Source organism: Pan troglodytes, chromosome 16 (genome assembly GCF_028858775.2).
Source record: "Pan troglodytes isolate AG18354 chromosome 16, NHGRI_mPanTro3-v2.0_pri, whole genome shotgun sequence".
NCBI classification, from domain to species: Eukaryota; Metazoa; Chordata; class Mammalia; order Primates; family Hominidae; genus Pan; species Pan troglodytes.
The window spans coordinates 7,616,322-7,633,360 of NC_072414.2; the positions used below are offsets into that span (position 1 = coordinate 7,616,322).

At 40.6% G+C, this 17,039-nt stretch overlaps 1 protein-coding gene across 12 annotated transcripts in view; it reads left to right on the forward strand.

Annotated features, from left to right (window-relative positions):
- The window catches only part of OCA2 (OCA2 melanosomal transmembrane protein), a 345,392-nt gene that overhangs the window by 210,455 nt on the left and 117,898 nt on the right, over positions 1 to 17,039 (forward strand). The gene's annotated exons all lie outside the window — the stretch shown is intronic.

The window sequence follows — 17,039 nt, forward strand, 5'->3', positions numbered from 1 at the left end:
CTTTCCGAATTCTCCTTTAGTTGCCTCTTGCTTTATTCCCAGGGTTTATAGGTGTGCTTGGCAGGAGTAAGCAGGGAGTTTGGGGTCTATATCATTTTGTCTGGACTGTAAGTTCCTTGGAATTGCCCATTTGTTTATTTTTAATCTCTGTCATTTTGTTTTTAATTTGTTTCTAGTAGAGAACATATAATTGGACCTAATTTTAAAATATTTGCTGTTATGCCTTATATTCGCTATATTATAGTTCCTTGATACTTCCTCTTCCCATGTGCTGATGTTGTATATTGTTAAAGTTTCTTTGCGTCTTGTTTTTCAGTGTTTTGAAGTTATAAATAATAGTTGCATTCTCTTAATTGTTGGCTTAAAAATTTACAAAATCATATTTAAACCTGCCATTATAAATAGTAGGAATAAAACAAGAGTTGCCATGCATTTTAGGGTTCTGCTAGAGATTAAGGAACTTTACTGGCTTCTCAGCGGCCGTTTGGTTTGAGAACCTTGAATGAGACACTGCTTCCTCTTTTTCCTTGTGATGCTGAAAAGTTAGACCTGAAGGGCTGCTTGGATCATTTGGTGCTTTTGATAGCAGCATGTTGTCCTTCTTTCACTTGGAATAAAATCCAGAGCCTCAACCATGACTTATAAAGCCACAAATGACCTGGCTGCAGCTGCCATTTACATATAATTTCCGGCCTCAGGGGGCTGGACCCCAGACACGGTGGCCTTCTTGCTAGGTGAATGTGCATTTGTACTTGTCACCTCTACGTGGGATGCTCTTCCCAAGCATGCTGGTGGTGGTTCACCTCTCTAGAGTCTCCTCAAATATCCATCCTCAGGGCAGCCTTCCCTGGCCCTGTGGAAGGAGTTCTTCCATCATTGCTGACTACTTTCCTGTGTTCCTTTTCTTCCAACAGATTATTACCTATGACACATTGTAATAATGCTCTAATATATATCTGTGGCAAATATGTGAATATATAAACTTTTTCTCTGTCTCCCTTCACCAGAATATAAGCTCCAGGAGATCAGCAAATGTGTGTCTATCTTGGTCACTGTGGAATCCTGGGTGGTCCTGACAGTGCTGCCACATAGTAAGCACTCAATACTCATCAAACAAATAAAGGAGTGAATGGAGACTAAGCAATATGGGATGTTGGCTCATGAGGACTGCACGTTTTTGAAATACGTGTACTTATATTTAGAAATCAAACCGTATATCAAGTGGTGTAATAGTCATTCATCATAATTTTCACAGGTTCTGTGAGGAGAGTGGTTCTCACATGGATTCACCTAAGAAGGCTTCTTGTGAGGATATTTAATCAGATTTCTTAAGCTGAGAAGAAAGAGAAAAAGATAACTTTGTTATTTCTCAGCGGTGTTAGGAAGCTTTGGGGATTTCTTGGTTCCTAAGCGATGAATTCTCCATGCAGGCCTGTTCATGCCTGTGTGTTCATTTCCTCCTTTGGGTGTGAAGGGGGTTTGGAAAGCCTTCCCATGGGTCTGGATTTATTTGTGTCTCTGCCAGTGAGACATCTTTAGCCATGCCAAGACTCTGTCATTGAAAGTAAGAATAGTGCTGATAATAGGCAGGATAAAGGCTCTAATTTATAGGTTGCATATAATAATTTCATGTCAATAGTTGATAACTCTTGCTAAATCCTAAATCAGGCTTCCCTGCTGCCTTCCAAGTTCTTCCTGGCTAGCCGTCATTTCTGGTGTATGTTATTTTTCAATATTAGTTACCTTTCCTCATAAACTATAGGGCTTATAATGTAAGTCATGTAGCTTTTATATTCTTAACCGTCTTGAGAAATGTTAAGATCCGAGAAATGACATAATGTAAAAGAGTGAAAGAAAGTTCATTCACTGCAAAGCTTCATCATAGGAATGCTGGTGAAGGCCACGGTTGTCCTCATGTGCTCTACCCCACAGAGGCAGAGTGGCCACCGATCTGTGCAGTCTCTAAGTTCACCGACACAATAACTCATTCTTCTTGCCTTTGGGGAAATAAACAGCAGAAAGAGAAAATACTCCCTTAGCAGTAAAACTAAACAAATGAGAACACAGAAATGAAACTAAACAAAAAAATACGTATCACTATCAAAATCCCCCCAAAATAAATTTTATTTTCTTCCCTTTATTTAGTGCTTTTCAATAATGATTCAAGTCACTTCTAATATCTCTTTTTCATGGAATACAAAAATAGGATTAGTTTTTAAATTACAGATGATTTTAAATGGATCTCTGATTCCAATGTGAATGAACAACATAACAAGAAGTTTATTTTTAGAACGGGAGTGGTCACCTAGCTTTTCTGCCAGGTACATAAACATGAGGGTCATTTAACTTACTTTATCTTGTATCTGAGTCTTTAAGGAAGTGCTGCCTTGCAAACAGAATCATTAGTAAGTTTACTGGGAAGATGCATGCATAATTTTGGAGGAAAATTGACACACAGGCGTTTTCATTTTTATTTTTAATTATTTATTTATTTTGAAACAGGGTCTCACCCTGTCACTGAGGCTGGAGTGCAGTGGTGCGATTTCGGTTCACTGCAACCTCTACTCCCCGGGCCCAAGTAATCATCCCACCTCAGCCTCTGGAGCTGGGACTACAGGCTTGCGCCACCATGTCTGGTTAATTTTATTTTTTGTAGAGACAGGTTTTGCCACATTGACCAGGCTGGTCTTGAACTCCTGAGCTCAAGTGATCTGCCCACCTTGGCTTCCCAAAGTGCTGGGATTACAAGTGTGAGCCACCACGCCTGGCACGTTTTTATTTTTAAATGTCTGCAGTAACGATGATTTATAATGAGTTTTTACTAATTTTGATAGTCTTTCTAACCTTGCTCTGACATTCTCCAAAGATAATAAGTCAAGTTCATTTAAAATAATTCAATTATAATATATTTGAAATGTTTGTGAAAATTGCTAAATATGTCAGCTGTTAAACATGTAAGAACTTTCAATATATTTTAGAGGTTCAAAAAAATCAGATTTTTCTTTTTGCTCAGGTCAGATTTTGATGAAGATGATTTTAAAATGAGACAGGACATCATGAGCAGAAGCATCAGCACAGAAACGCAGGCTGCAGGGCATCCGATAAAAGGAAGCCCAGAGATCCCAGGGACTGTCTACCTGACTTCTGAGATATCAGCCTGCTTGTACCTCTGCCATGGTACACCTGATGGTCATGGAGACTGTTCAGGTTCTCAAATGCCGGCTGAAGGCAGGCAGTCCTGCACCCTTTCCTCCTTATCCAGAGTTGTGTGATGCTTGCTGATCTCCCTCGCCCTGATGAGGGATCCGCAGGGGGCGTGAGGTCCCAGGACCCTAGGTAGTCAGTTGGGGAGGATTGGACACAGGAAAAGTAGCCAACTTAATTTATTTTAAAATTTAGATATTGGCAGGAAAAGAGTATTTTAACCGGGTGTCATAATGAGAGAGAATGTTGAATTCCAATCTGCTAAGGGCGTGTAAACCTACTAAAGCTCACGCCTCCCTCTGATTACAATGAAAACTGGACAAAAATCAACTACATATGGACTCTGAAAAATATAAACAGGTAGATTGTGGAGAATGTTAAAACCTGGAGAAGGGACCCTCTCGGGGTGGTTTTCCTGTTTTCTTCTCTCCTGGATTTCTCCCTAGAGCCGGCCTTCATCATGTTGTGGCATGGTGGCATAGGTAGCTAGTACTCCTGTAGCAACCCCATCTTTTGGCCCAGAGGAGTCAGAGAGAGCAGCACCTGCAGGCCAGGGAGTGTGGGGGAAAACCAGAAGAGAGAGCCAAAGAAGTCCCCCAGTTCTGTTCATGAACTTGCACTAGCCTCAGCCTAATTTCAGAACAACACCATCTGGGGACAGACTCAAACCAGCCCAGCAAAGGCCCAGAGGACTGACTGATGACTGGCTGAGGTTAGAACCATCCATACAGGTCTCTGACTAACTCTTGAATGGTGTATGTGCTAGACAGGCATGAAGCAAGATGGCAAGGCTTAGAGAACTGAACTGAGATTTGAACCATCTGCACAAGCATGTGGCTGGCTACTGGATGATACACGTGTGAGACAGGCCAATATGATCACAGGAAATTTGAATTTGAACCACTTCCCTTAGAAAGTGCGACAGAAATTGTGGTCAGAAGCCAATTAGTTTATAAGTAAAAAAAATTAATAATCTCCAGAAGATTAAAACAGAATCCAGAGTTTACATATTTTAACATTGACAGTATCCAGGAGACAGTACCAAAGGACTCGATGTACAAAGAATAAGAAAAAAATGTAATAAATTTCCAAGGGAAAATGACAGTCAACAGATACCAAACCTAAGAGGACCCAGATATTGAAATGACCAAAGAATTTAAAGTAGCTTTTATAACTATGATCAATGAGGTAAAGAAAATGCACTTGAAATGAATGAAAGGTTGGGAGTTCGCAGGGGAGAATAGGAATTTACCAGAAAATCTAATACAAAGGTTAGAAATTAAAACTACAACACCTTAAATAAAAAAGAGTTGCTTGATGGGTTCAGTAGTGGAGTGACTATGACAGAGGAAAGAGTTAGTGAACTGAAATAGATCAGTGTAAATTATCCAATCTAAAGAACTTAGAGAAAATTTTTTTACATTGCCAGAGCTCATACAGCTGTGGAACAAGACCAAAAATTGGAGTTTCACTGAAGAATAAGAAACTCACTCAAAACCACACAACTACATGGAAATTGAACAACCTTCTCCTGAATGACTCCTGGGTAAATAATGAAATCAAGGCAGAAATCAAGAAGTTCTTTGAAACCAAAGAGAACAAAGAAAACCTCTGGGATGCAGCTAAAGCAGTGGTAAGAGGGGAATTCACAGCACCAAATGCCCACATCAGAAAGCTAGAAAGATGTCAAATCGACACCCTAAGATCACAACTAAAATAACTAGAGAGCCAAGAGCAAACAAACCCTAAAGCTAGCAGAAGACAATAAATAACCAAGATCAGAGTGAAGCCGAAGGAGCTAGAGACATGAAAAGCCCTTCAAATAATCAATGAATCTAGGAGTTGGTATTTTGAAAGAATCAATAGGACAGGTAGACTGCCAACTAGACTAGTAAAGAAGAAAAGAGAGAAGAATCAAATAGACACAATAAAAAAATGATAAAGAGGATATCACCACTGACCCCACAGAAATACAAACAACCATCAGAGAATACTATAAACATCTCTATGCAAATAAACTAGAAAATCTAGAAGAAATGGATAAATTCCTGGACACATACACCCTCCCAGGACTGAACCTGGAAGAAGTTGAATCCCTGAATAGACCAATAGCAAGTTCTGAAATTGAGGCAGTAATGAATATTTAACAGCCTACCCATAATAAAAAGCCCAGGATAAGAGGATTTGTAGCTGAATTCTACCAGAGGTGCAAAGAGGAGCTGGTACCATTTCTTCTGAAACAATTCCAAACAATTGAAAAGGAGGGACTTCTCCCTAACTAATTTTATGAGGCCAGCATCATCCTGATACCAAAACCTGGCAGAGTTACAACAACAAAAAAAGAAAACTTCAGGCCAATATCCCTGATGAAAACTGATGCAAAAATCCTCAATAAAATACAGGCTAATTGAATCCAGCAGCACATCAAAAAGCTTATCCACCACGATCAAGTCGGCTTCGTCCTTGAGGTGAAAGGCTGGTTCAACCTACTCAAATCAATAAATGTAATCCATCACATAAATAGAACTAAAGATAAAAACCACATGATTATCTCAATAGACACAAAAAAGGCCTTTGATAAAATTCAACGTCCTTTCATGTTAAAAACTCTCAATAAACTAGGTATTGATGGAACTGTACCTCAAAATAATAAGAATCATTTATGACAAACCCACAGCCAGTATCATACTGAAGGGGCAAAAGCTGGAAACATTCCCATTGAAAACTGACATAAGACAAGGATGCACTCTCTCACCACTCCTATTCAACATAGTATTGGAAGTTCTGGCCAGGGCAATCAGGCAAGAGAAAGAAAGTGTATTCAAATAGGAAGAGAGGAAGTCAAACTGTCTCTGTTTGCAGATGACATGATCCTATGTCTAGAAAACCCCATCCTCTCAGTCCAAACGCTCCTTTAGCTGATAAACAACTTCAGCAAAGTCTCAGGATACAAAAACAATGTGCAAGAATCACAGGCATTCCTATACACCAACAATACACAAGCAGAGAGTGAAATCATAAGTGAACTCCCATTCACAATTGCTACAAAGAGAATAAAAAACCTAGGAATACAGCTAACAAGGGAAGTGAAGGACTTCTTTAAGGAGAACTACAAATTCACTGCTCAAGGAAAACAAAGAGGACACAAAGAAATGGAAAAACATACCATGTTCATGGATAGGAAGAAGAATCAATATTGTAAAAATGGCCATAGTGTCCAAAGTAATTTATAGATTCAATGCTATTCCCATTAAACTACCATTGACATTCTTCACAGAATTGGAAAAAAAAACTACTTTAAAATTAAAATGGAACCAAAAACGAGCGCATATAGCCAAGATAATCCTAAGCAAAAAGAACAAAGCTGGCAGCATCATGCTGCCCAATTTCAAACTATACCACCAGGCTACAGTAACCAAAACAGCACGGTACTGGCACAAAAACAGACACATAGACCAATGGAACAGAATAGAGATCTCAGAAATAAGACCGCACATCTACAACCATCTGATCTTCAGCAAACCTGACAAAAACAAGCAATGGGGATAGGATTCCCTATTTAATAAATGGTGCTGGGAAAACTGGCCAGCCACATGCAGAAAATTGAAACTGGACCCTTTCCTTACACCTTATACAAAAATTAACTCAAGATGGATTAACGACTTAAATATAAAACCCAAAATTATACAAATCCTAGAAGAAAATCTAGGCAATACCATTCAGGACATAGGCACAAACATAGATTTCATGACAAAAATGTAAAAAGCAATTGCAACAAAGCAAAAATTGACAAATGGGATCTAATTAAACTAAAGAACTTCTGCACAGCAAAAGAAACTAACATCAGAATGAACAGACAACCTACAGAATGGGAGAAAATTTTTGCACTCTATCTATCTGACAAAGGTCTAATATCCAGAATCTACAAGGAACTTAAACAAATTTACAATAAAAAAACCAACAACCACATTAAAAATTGGGCAAAGGACATAAACAGACACTTCTCAAAAGAAGACATTTATGCAACCAACAAACTTAAGAAAAAAATCTCAACATCACTAATCCTTAGAGAAATGCAAAGCAAAACCACAATGAGATCACACATCAGTCAGAATGGCAATTATTTAAAAGTCAAGAAACAACAGATGCTGGTGAGGCTATGGAGAAATAGGAATGCTTTTTTTTTTTTTTTTACCCGGCAAATTCATGTTTTTTTATAGGAAGTTTTTTTTGTTTTTGTTTTTTTTTTGGCTTAAAACTAATAGAAGTTTATTCTTTCACAGTTTTAGAGGCTAGAAGTCTGAAATCAAGGTGTCATCCTCTCCCTGAAGGCTCAGGGGAGGATCTGTTCCATGCCTTTCTCTTAGCTTCTGATGTTGCCAGCAATCTTTGGCAATTCTTGTAGATACATCACTCTAATCTCTGCCTCTGTCATCACATTGCATTCTCCTCTTTATGTGTATCTGTCCCTGTATCTCCTCTCTCTTTTTTTTTTTTTTTTATTGATCATTCTTGGGTGTTTCTCGCAGAGGGGGATTTGGCAGGGTCACAGGACAATAGTGGAGGGAAGGTCAGCAGATAAACAAGTGAACAAAGTTCTCTGGTTTTCCTAGGCAGAGGACCCTGCGGCCTTCCGCAGTGTTTGTGTCCCTGGGTACTTGAGATTAGGGAGTGGTGATGACTCTTCACAAACATGCTGCCTTCAAGCATCTGTTTAACAAAGCACATCTTGCACCGCCCTTAATCCATTCAACCCTGAGTGGATACAGCACATGTTTCAGAGAGCACAGGGTTGGGGGTAAGGTCACAGATCAACAGGATCCCAAGGCAGAAGAATTTTTCTTAGTACAGAACAAAATGAAAAGTCTCCCATGTCTACCTCTTTCTACACAGACACGGCAACCATCCGATTTCTCAATCTTGTCCCCACCTTTCCCCCCTTTCTATTCCACAAAACCGCCATTGTCTTCATGGCCCGTTCTCAATGAGCTGTTGAGTACACCTCCCAGATGGGGTGGTGGCCGGGCAGAGGAGCTCCTCACTTCCCAGTAGGGGCGGCCGGGCAGAAGCGCCCCTCACCTCCCGGACGGGGCGGCTGGCCGGGCGGGGGGCTGACCCCCCCCACCTCCCTCCCGGACGGGGCGGCTGGCCGGGCGGGGGGCTGACCCCCCACCTCCCTCCCGGACAGGGCGGCTGGCCGGGCAGAGGGGCTCCTCACTTCCCAGTAGGGGTGGCCGGGCAGAGGCGCCCCTCACTTCCCCGACGGGGCGGATGGCCCGGCGGGGGGCTGACCCCCCCACCTCCCTCCCGGACTGGGCGGCTGGCCGGGCAGAGGGGCTCCTCACTTCCCGGTAGGGGCGGCCGGGCAGAGGCGCCCCTCACCTCCCGGACAGGGCGGCTGGCCGGGCGGGGGGCTGACCCCCCCCACCTCCCTCCCGGACGGGGCGGCTGGCCGGGCGGGGGGCTGACCCCCCCACCTCCCTCCCGGATGGGGCGGCTGGCCGGGCGGGGGGCTGACCCCCCCACCTCCCTCCCAGACGGGGCGGCTGGCCGGGCAGAGGGGCTCCTCACTTCCCAGTAGGGGCGGCCGGGCAGAGGCGCCCCCCACCTCCCGGACAGGGCGGCTGGCCGGGTGGGGGGCTGATCCCCCCACCTCCCTCCCGGATGGGGCGGCTGGCCGGGCGGGGGGCTGACCCCCCCACCTCCCTCCCGGACGGGGCAGCTGGCCGGGCAGAGGGGCTCCTCACTTCCCAGTAGGGGCGGCCGGGCAGAGGCGCCCCTCACCTCCCGGACGGGGCGGCTGGCCGGCGGGGGGCTGACCCCCCCACCTCCCTCCCGGACAAGGAGGGAGGACGCTCCTCACTTCTCAGACGGGGTGGCTGCCGGGCGGAGGGGCTCCTCACTTCTCAGACGGGGCGGTTGCCAGGCAGAGGGTCTCCTCACTTCTCAGACGGGGCGGCCGGGCAGAGACGCTCCTCACATCCCGGACGGGGCGGCAGGGCAGAGGTGCTCCCCACATCTCAGACGATGGGCGGCCGGGCAGAGACGCTCCTCACTTCCCAGATGTGATGGCGGCCAGGAAGAGGCACTCCTCACTTCCTAGATGGGATGGCGGCCGGGCAGAGACGCTCCTCACTTTCCAGACTGGGCAGCCAGGCAGAGGGGCTCCTCACATCCCAGACGATGGGCGGTCAGGCGGAGACGCTCCTCACTTCCCAGACGGGGTGGCTGCCAGGCAGAGGCTGCAATCTCGGCACTTAGGGAGGCCAAGGCAGGCGGCTGGGAGGTGGTTGTAGCGAGCCGAGATCACGCCACTGCACTCCAGCCTGGGCGCCATTGAGCACTGAGTTAACGAGACTCCGTCTGCAATCCCGGCACCTCGGGAGGCCGAGGCTGGCAGATCACTCGCGGTTAGGAGCTGGAGACCAGCCCGGCCGACACATCGAAACCCCGTCTCCACCAAAAAAATACGAAAACCAGTCAGGCGTGGCGGCACGCGCCTGCAATCGCAGGCACTCGGCAGGCTGAGGCAGGAGAATCGGGCCGGGAGGTTGCAGTGAGCTGAGATGGCAGCAGTACCGTCCAGCTTCGGCTCGGCATCAGAGGGAGACCGTGGAAAGAGGGGAGAGGGAGAGGGAGAGGGAGAGCAGGAATGCTTTTACACTGTTGGTGTAAATCTAAATTAGTTCAACGATTGTGGAAGACAGTGTGGTGATTCCTCAGAGACCTAGGGCCCAAAATACCATTTGACCCAGCAATTCCATTGCTGGGTATATACCCAAAGGAATATAAATCATTCTGCTATAAAGATACATGCACTTATATGTTCACTGCAGCACTATTCACAATAACTAAGACATGGAATCATCCCAAATGCCCTACAATGATAGCCTGGATAAAGAAAATGTGGTACATATACAACATGCAATACTCTGCAGCCATAAAAAGGAACAAGGTCATGTCCTTTTAAGGGACATGATGGAGCTGGAAGCTGTTATCCTCAGCAAGTTAGCACAGGAACAGAAAACCAAGCTCTGCATGTTCTCATTTGTAAGTGGGAGCCGAACAAAGAGAACAATGGATAGAGGGAGGGGAACAACCCACACTGGATCCTGTCAAGGGAGAAAAGGGGGAGGGAGAACATCAGATAAATAGCTAATGCATGTGGGGCTTAATACCTACGTGATGAGTTGATAGGTGCAGCAAACTACCATGGCACACATTTACCTATGTAATAAACCTGTACTTCCTGCACATGTGTCCCGGGACTTAAAATAAAATTTAAAAAAGAATAAATATTTTGAAATATTACAAACAATTATAGTTTCAGAGGAGCAAGAGATTAAGAGAAAAAGATATTTGAAGAGGTAATGACAGAATTGTCAATCTTTGCAAAGACACATTTACAATTTCACAAAATTCAGTGAAAACACAGGATGAAATAAAGGAAAACATGCCTAGACACATCATAATCATAGTGCTGAAAACTAAAAATAAGGAAAATGTCTCAAAAACAGTGAGAGAAGAGTAATACATTACATGCAAGGGACTATGATTTGAATGACTGCAAATTTCTGATCAGAAATCCTGGAGGCAAGTAGATAGTGGAGCACCTTCTTTAAGTGCTGAAAGAAAAGAACTTTTAAGCCAGAATTCTCTATCCAGCAAAATAATCCTTCAGGAATAAAAGCAAAAAAGAGAGACATTCTCAGATGAAGGAAATGACTGGAATTCATTTCCAGCAGACCTGCTCTATAAGACATGTTAATGGAATTTCTGCAGGATGAAGCAAAATGATACTACAGAGAAATTAGATCTTTAGGGATGAAGAACAGCAGAAATGGTAAATAGTAGGTAAGTGTAAAAGATAACGTTTTTCCCTCTTACATTCTTCAAAATAGGTTTGGTGGTTGAAAGTATAAATTATAATATTGTCTGGTGAGAGTTTTAATGTATATAGTTGTAATATGTATGACAACTATACCATAAGAGGAAAGGGGAGAGGTAAAGTGACCTATAACATTTCAAGGCTTGTACATTTCACTTGATGCGATAAAACTTTGTAGAGAAGTTATGTATGTATATTTTAATTCATGGAGTAAGTACTAAAAATATAATTTAAAATATTAATTAAAATATTAATATTTAATACTTAATAATAATATTATTAAAAGCCAACTGATGAAAATAAAATATTCAAGTAACCCAAAAGAAAGCAAAAAAATGGGCACAGAAATGAATAAAAAAAGAGACAAACAGAAAATAAATAATTTTGTTGACCTGAATGCAGCTATATCAATAATTCTGTTAACTGCAGACATTCCCATTAACAGGAAAATATTGAGAAAGCAGATAAGGAAGTAAGGCTCTAATATATGCTGCTCTTAAGAGATGTACTTTTACCCTTGATCTTAGCTGAAAGGCTGAGCAATGATATGGGACATACTTTTAAATTAAGCATAGAGATATGTTGAAAGTAAATGAATGGAAAAATACATAGCATGCAAGTAATAAGCATAAAAGGCCAAAGTGGCATAGAATAAACTTCAATACACATAATGTAATTGGAAATAATGAGGGACATTTAATAATAATAAATGGGACAGATTATAAGGAAGATATAACAATTATAAATGTCCCTGGTAAATACTCAAGATGCAATTGGTTCACTAAAGTAAAACAAAATAGACAATTCCACAATCATAGAAGAAGATTTTATCACTCTTCAGAAATTGATAGAACACCTAGACAAAAAAAAATCAGGAAAGCCATAGAAGCTATGAATAACATTATCAACCACGTTGATTCAATTGACATTTGTAGAACACTATATCCAACAACCACAGAATTCAATCTTGTCATGTGTGCACAGTCAATTCACCAAGATTATAATATTACATCATAAGGATTATATACTCTGACCACAACAAATTTAAGTTCGAAATCAATAGCAGTCTAGGAAAACCTCAATGTCTGAAAAGTCAATGATACACTTCTAGTTAAATCATGAGTCAAAAATGAAATCACAAGGGAATAAGATAATATTATAAAGCAAAATGTTGATGAAAATATATAAAAAATTTTTGAGTGCAGCTAAAGTTAGCTTAGAGGGAAACTTGTAGATGAAATACAACAGAAAATAAGAAAGATCTAAAATCACCTATCTAATCTAATGTTCTACTCTAAGAAGCTGGAATGGAAAGTAAAACTAAAATACATAGGAAGAAGAAACTAATAACCATAAGATCAGAATCAACAAAGTAGGAAACAGACAAAGCAGAAAAAAACCTACTAAGCCAAAAAGCTGGTTCTTTGAAAAGAAACAATTGAACACACATCACCAATATCATCAAGAAAAGAGAGGTGACCAAACACAAACCCTACAGGAATTAAAAAAAAATAAGAGAATCTATTAATAAATTTATACCAACACATTCAACAACCTACATGAAATGGAATAGTTCCTTAAAAAATACAACTTACCAAATAGACTCAAGTTTTAATAGAAAATCAAAATAGAGTTATATCAATAAAGCAGCTGAATTAGTAATTAAAATTATTTACAGAAGGAAAAGTCCAAACACAAATGGCTTCCCTGTTTAATTTTCTCAAACATTGAGTAAGAAATAATACCAATCCTATAAATCTCTTTCAGAAAATAATGGAGGTGGAGGACAGTTCCCCACTTATTTTGTAGGTCTAGTATTACCCTGATATTAAGACAAAGGTATTACGTGAAAAGAAAATTACAGATCACCATCTCCCACTCACATAGATCCAAACAAGATATCAAATCAAATGCTATGGTATATAAAATAGTACAGCATAACCAAAAAAAGTTTATTCCAGAAATCCAAGGTTGATTTAACATTCAATAATTAGTATAATTTTCCATATTAACAGATTGCAGGAGAAAAACCATATGATCATTTCAATAAATGCAGAAAAAGCATTTGAGAGCAAACCATGAATTCTCAAACTGATGAAAGGCATTTTTGAAAAACCTAGAGCCAACCTTATACTTCATGGCGAAAAACTTAATTATTTTTCCATGAGACTGGCAGCAAGGCAGTCACCTTTTCCATTCAACAGTCAATGTACTGAAGGGCCTAGTTCTTGTAATATGACAATATAAAGAAATAAAGCACAGAAAAATGAAAATGAGAGAAGTAAAACTGTTCATGTTTGTAGGCTATATGATTGCTTATGTAGAAAATCTCAAGTGGTCTACAAAAAATCCAGTACTACCACACTAATATATAAATTTAGCAAGGTCAGAAGATACAAGATCAGTATCCAAAAATCAATATATTCTCATATACTAGCGCATAATTGGAAAATATTTAAGGAACAATTGCATTTATAATGATACCAAAACCCTAAGAAACCTAGGAATAAATCTTAAAAAAAAAGTATGCTCAAGATTCCTATACCAAAAATTACTGAGATATTTTGAAAAGAAATTTTTGTAAAAGATCTAAAGATCTAATGAAGAGATATAGTCTGTCTATAGATCAGAAGACTCAGTGTTGTTTAGTGTGCAGTTATTCCCACATTGACTTACAGATTTAAGTGCAATTCTAATAAAAATTGAACTAGGTTTTTCTGTAGAGAATGACAAGCTAATTACACAATTTATGTAGACATTCAAAGGACTAAATTCAAATAACTAAAGCATTTTTTTTTTCCAAAAGGACAACTTTTGGAGCACTTACCTGATTTCCTGACTTACTACAAAGCTATAGTAATCAAGACTGTGGTCCTGGCAAAAGGTAGATATAGATTAAGGGAACAGAAGAGAGAGTCCAGAAATAGACTCTGTCGATGTGTTATGTGTTATTTAAATATACAACTGATTTTAAACCACAGTGGCAAAGCAATTTATTTAAGAAAGAAAACAGTTTTTCAACAAATGATGCTGAATCAACTGGATATCTGTATAAAACCAAAAGAATGCTAGAGTTGATTTGTAGTTTTACTCCATTATCTGTTTATTTTAGTATCTTTATAGTGATGATCTCTTTTTCGTTGTTGTTTTTGGTGACTCTCTTTCCCACTTTCTACTTAAAATTATCATTTTCTCTTCACTTCTTTGGATTCAATTTGTTATTTTCTTAACTTACAAAGATGGATACTTAGCTTTTGATTTTCATGCTTCATATTTCCCATTGTGTATATTTAAGACTATAAATTTCCCTGTAGCTGCATCCCTCAAGTTTTCATGTGCATTTTGATTGTATTTACATTTTATTTATTCAAAATTATTTTAAATTTCTATTATGATTTATTACCTTAGTTTTCTTGACTAGCCAATTTTTGACTATTTGATTTGATTGATAATTATTTAAAATTCTATTTCCCCTTTCCTGGCAGTTATATACTCACTCTTTTAGTATTTTTAGTGGTTTAATGTCATCTGGAGATGACAGCCTTCATTCTTAACTCATTAAGGGCCCATGTTAATTGGTACTTTTAAACTCTTCAACCCCTAATTTCTTTAAGCAAAATTCCTCTTTTATATTCAGTATCTATGAATTCTCATCCATGCGGTTTGGGGTCTGGCTAAATCTGTTTTGGTTGTTTCTGCTCTCATTCATGCTGCTTGTCTTCTTGTGTCCCTGGAAATGCAAGATTATAATCTCATCACTTCATCTTATTCTGTGGGATTCCTGAGGGCCTGCAGGCGGGATGCTTTCCTCCAGAAACTGCTGTGTCTGCTGCTTCTGGATGCCAGGGAATAATTTTAGTGCATTTCAAGGATCTTGGCTCAATGTGAGAAACAGTGGAGCCTACAACCTCACAGGTGTTCACATCTCCTCTGACTTCAGTGCTTGATCAGCCTTGAGGTTCCAGGCAGTTCCATCCTGTGCCACTCAAGTCTTGCCGCTCCTAGACAGCTGCAGGAAATGTTTTCATGGGGAGAGAGATTCCTTGGAAAACCATACCTTGTCTTGCTAATCTAGAATGTGTTAAAAAGTATGTTTTATCTAGGGTCCATTTGTTTGGCTGAAGAAGGGACTCTTAGACCTCCTAGTTTATCATTTTGAAATAAGTGGTAGCAATGATTTATTGTATTGGCTTATTTCAGTGGGACAAGGATGTCAGGTCATTGCTGAATCAGCATTTCTGTGACAGACTAATGATGTTTCACATCCTGATTTATACTACACAATCATCTTTTCACTGTATAAGCTGATGAAGGAGACAAGTAATATGTATAATCTTCAACTGTACATAAACTTCACATACTGTAAAATACACATTGTATACCTACAGTGTTAGGCTTGATAGATAGGGATGTGCTAGATAATTACTTTATTTTGTAAAAGAGTGTATTTGTATTTTCTTCATATTTTGATTTTTTTTAAATTAAGAGATCATTTATTTTGAGCTGAGTTATTAGGTGCAATATTCAAGTTTTTTGAAGATTTTACTTTATTTTGTCTTACATTACATGGCGCCGAGCATGATATTTAGGATAATTATATGACACTAAATATGTAAATATAAATGTCTATAGGTACACATCAAGAGGTGCACACCATACTCTGTGTGCATGTGGGGGGCATATACACACACAACCATCTCTATTTGGTATTTGGCAGAACATTTTAATCTGGTTTAGGCCTCTGATTTTTCTTTCAACTGATGATATCAAACAAAATAAAAGGTATAGCTACATTCAATATTTTTTCAATTTTAAAGTGTTATTTAATAAAATTTGGATTATGATAAATTATTCGTTCTTTAACAGTGGGTGATTTTATCCCCCCCGGGAACATTGGTTCTTAACAGGGGGTGATTTTACTCCCCCAGAGGACAGTGGCTGTGTCTGGAGACATCTTTGGCTGTCACACTGGTGGTGGTGAGGTGCCACTGGCATCTAGTGGCACCAGGCCAGGGCTGCTACGCAACATCTTATAATGCACAGGCCAGCCCCACAGCCAAGAACGATCTGGCTCTAAGTTAGCAGGGCGAGGGTGAGAAACCCTGCTCTAAAGAGATTCTCCTTATGACTTAGTTGATATAAAAGCAAACTTGATGGAGAATCGTGATTGAAGACCCAACATTTGGGCTCCATAGCTTTTAAATGAAAGTCGGCTAACAACTGTACATGCAGATTGAGATTCTGAAGCTTAATTTAAACTTGGACAAGCTGGCCGGCATGGTGGCTCACGCCTGTAATCCCAGCACTTTGGGAGGCCAAGGCAGGCAGATCACCTGAGGTCAGGAGTTCGAGACCAGCCTGGCCAACATGGCGAAGCCCCATCTCTACTAAAAATACAAAAATTAGCCAGGCATGGTTGTGGGCACCTGTAATCCCAGCTACTTGGGAGGCTGAGGCAGGAGAATCACTTGAACCCGGGAGGTGGAGGTTGCAGTGAACCGAGATCGTGCCACTGCACTCCAGCCTGAGCAATAGAGCAAGACTCTGTCTCAAAAAAAAAAAAAAAAAAATTAAAAAATTAAAAGAAAAAAGCGCAGACAAGCTGCTGTTTCCAATATTTGCAGTCTTTCAGCGCGATGGAATCACAGTGAAAAGGCCACACCCACAGAGGTGCTGGGCAGCTGAGCCACCAGCACCTGTTGCTTTCCGGTGACCTCCCACAGTGGCTCGGTCGTGAGCCTCTGGGCATCCCTGTGTGGGACCTTGGCCGCCTGGGCAGAAGGCTCCTGCGTCTCATCTTCTCTCTTCTACTCTTTCCTGCCTTTCCCTGAGTACAGTTTTCTGAATCTGCCTAGTACTGTGAAAATAGTTACATGTGCCAGTTAAATAGACTTTTCCTTCCTTTCTTTGAAGATTACAAAAACTGCATTAAAAATGTCTTTTAAAA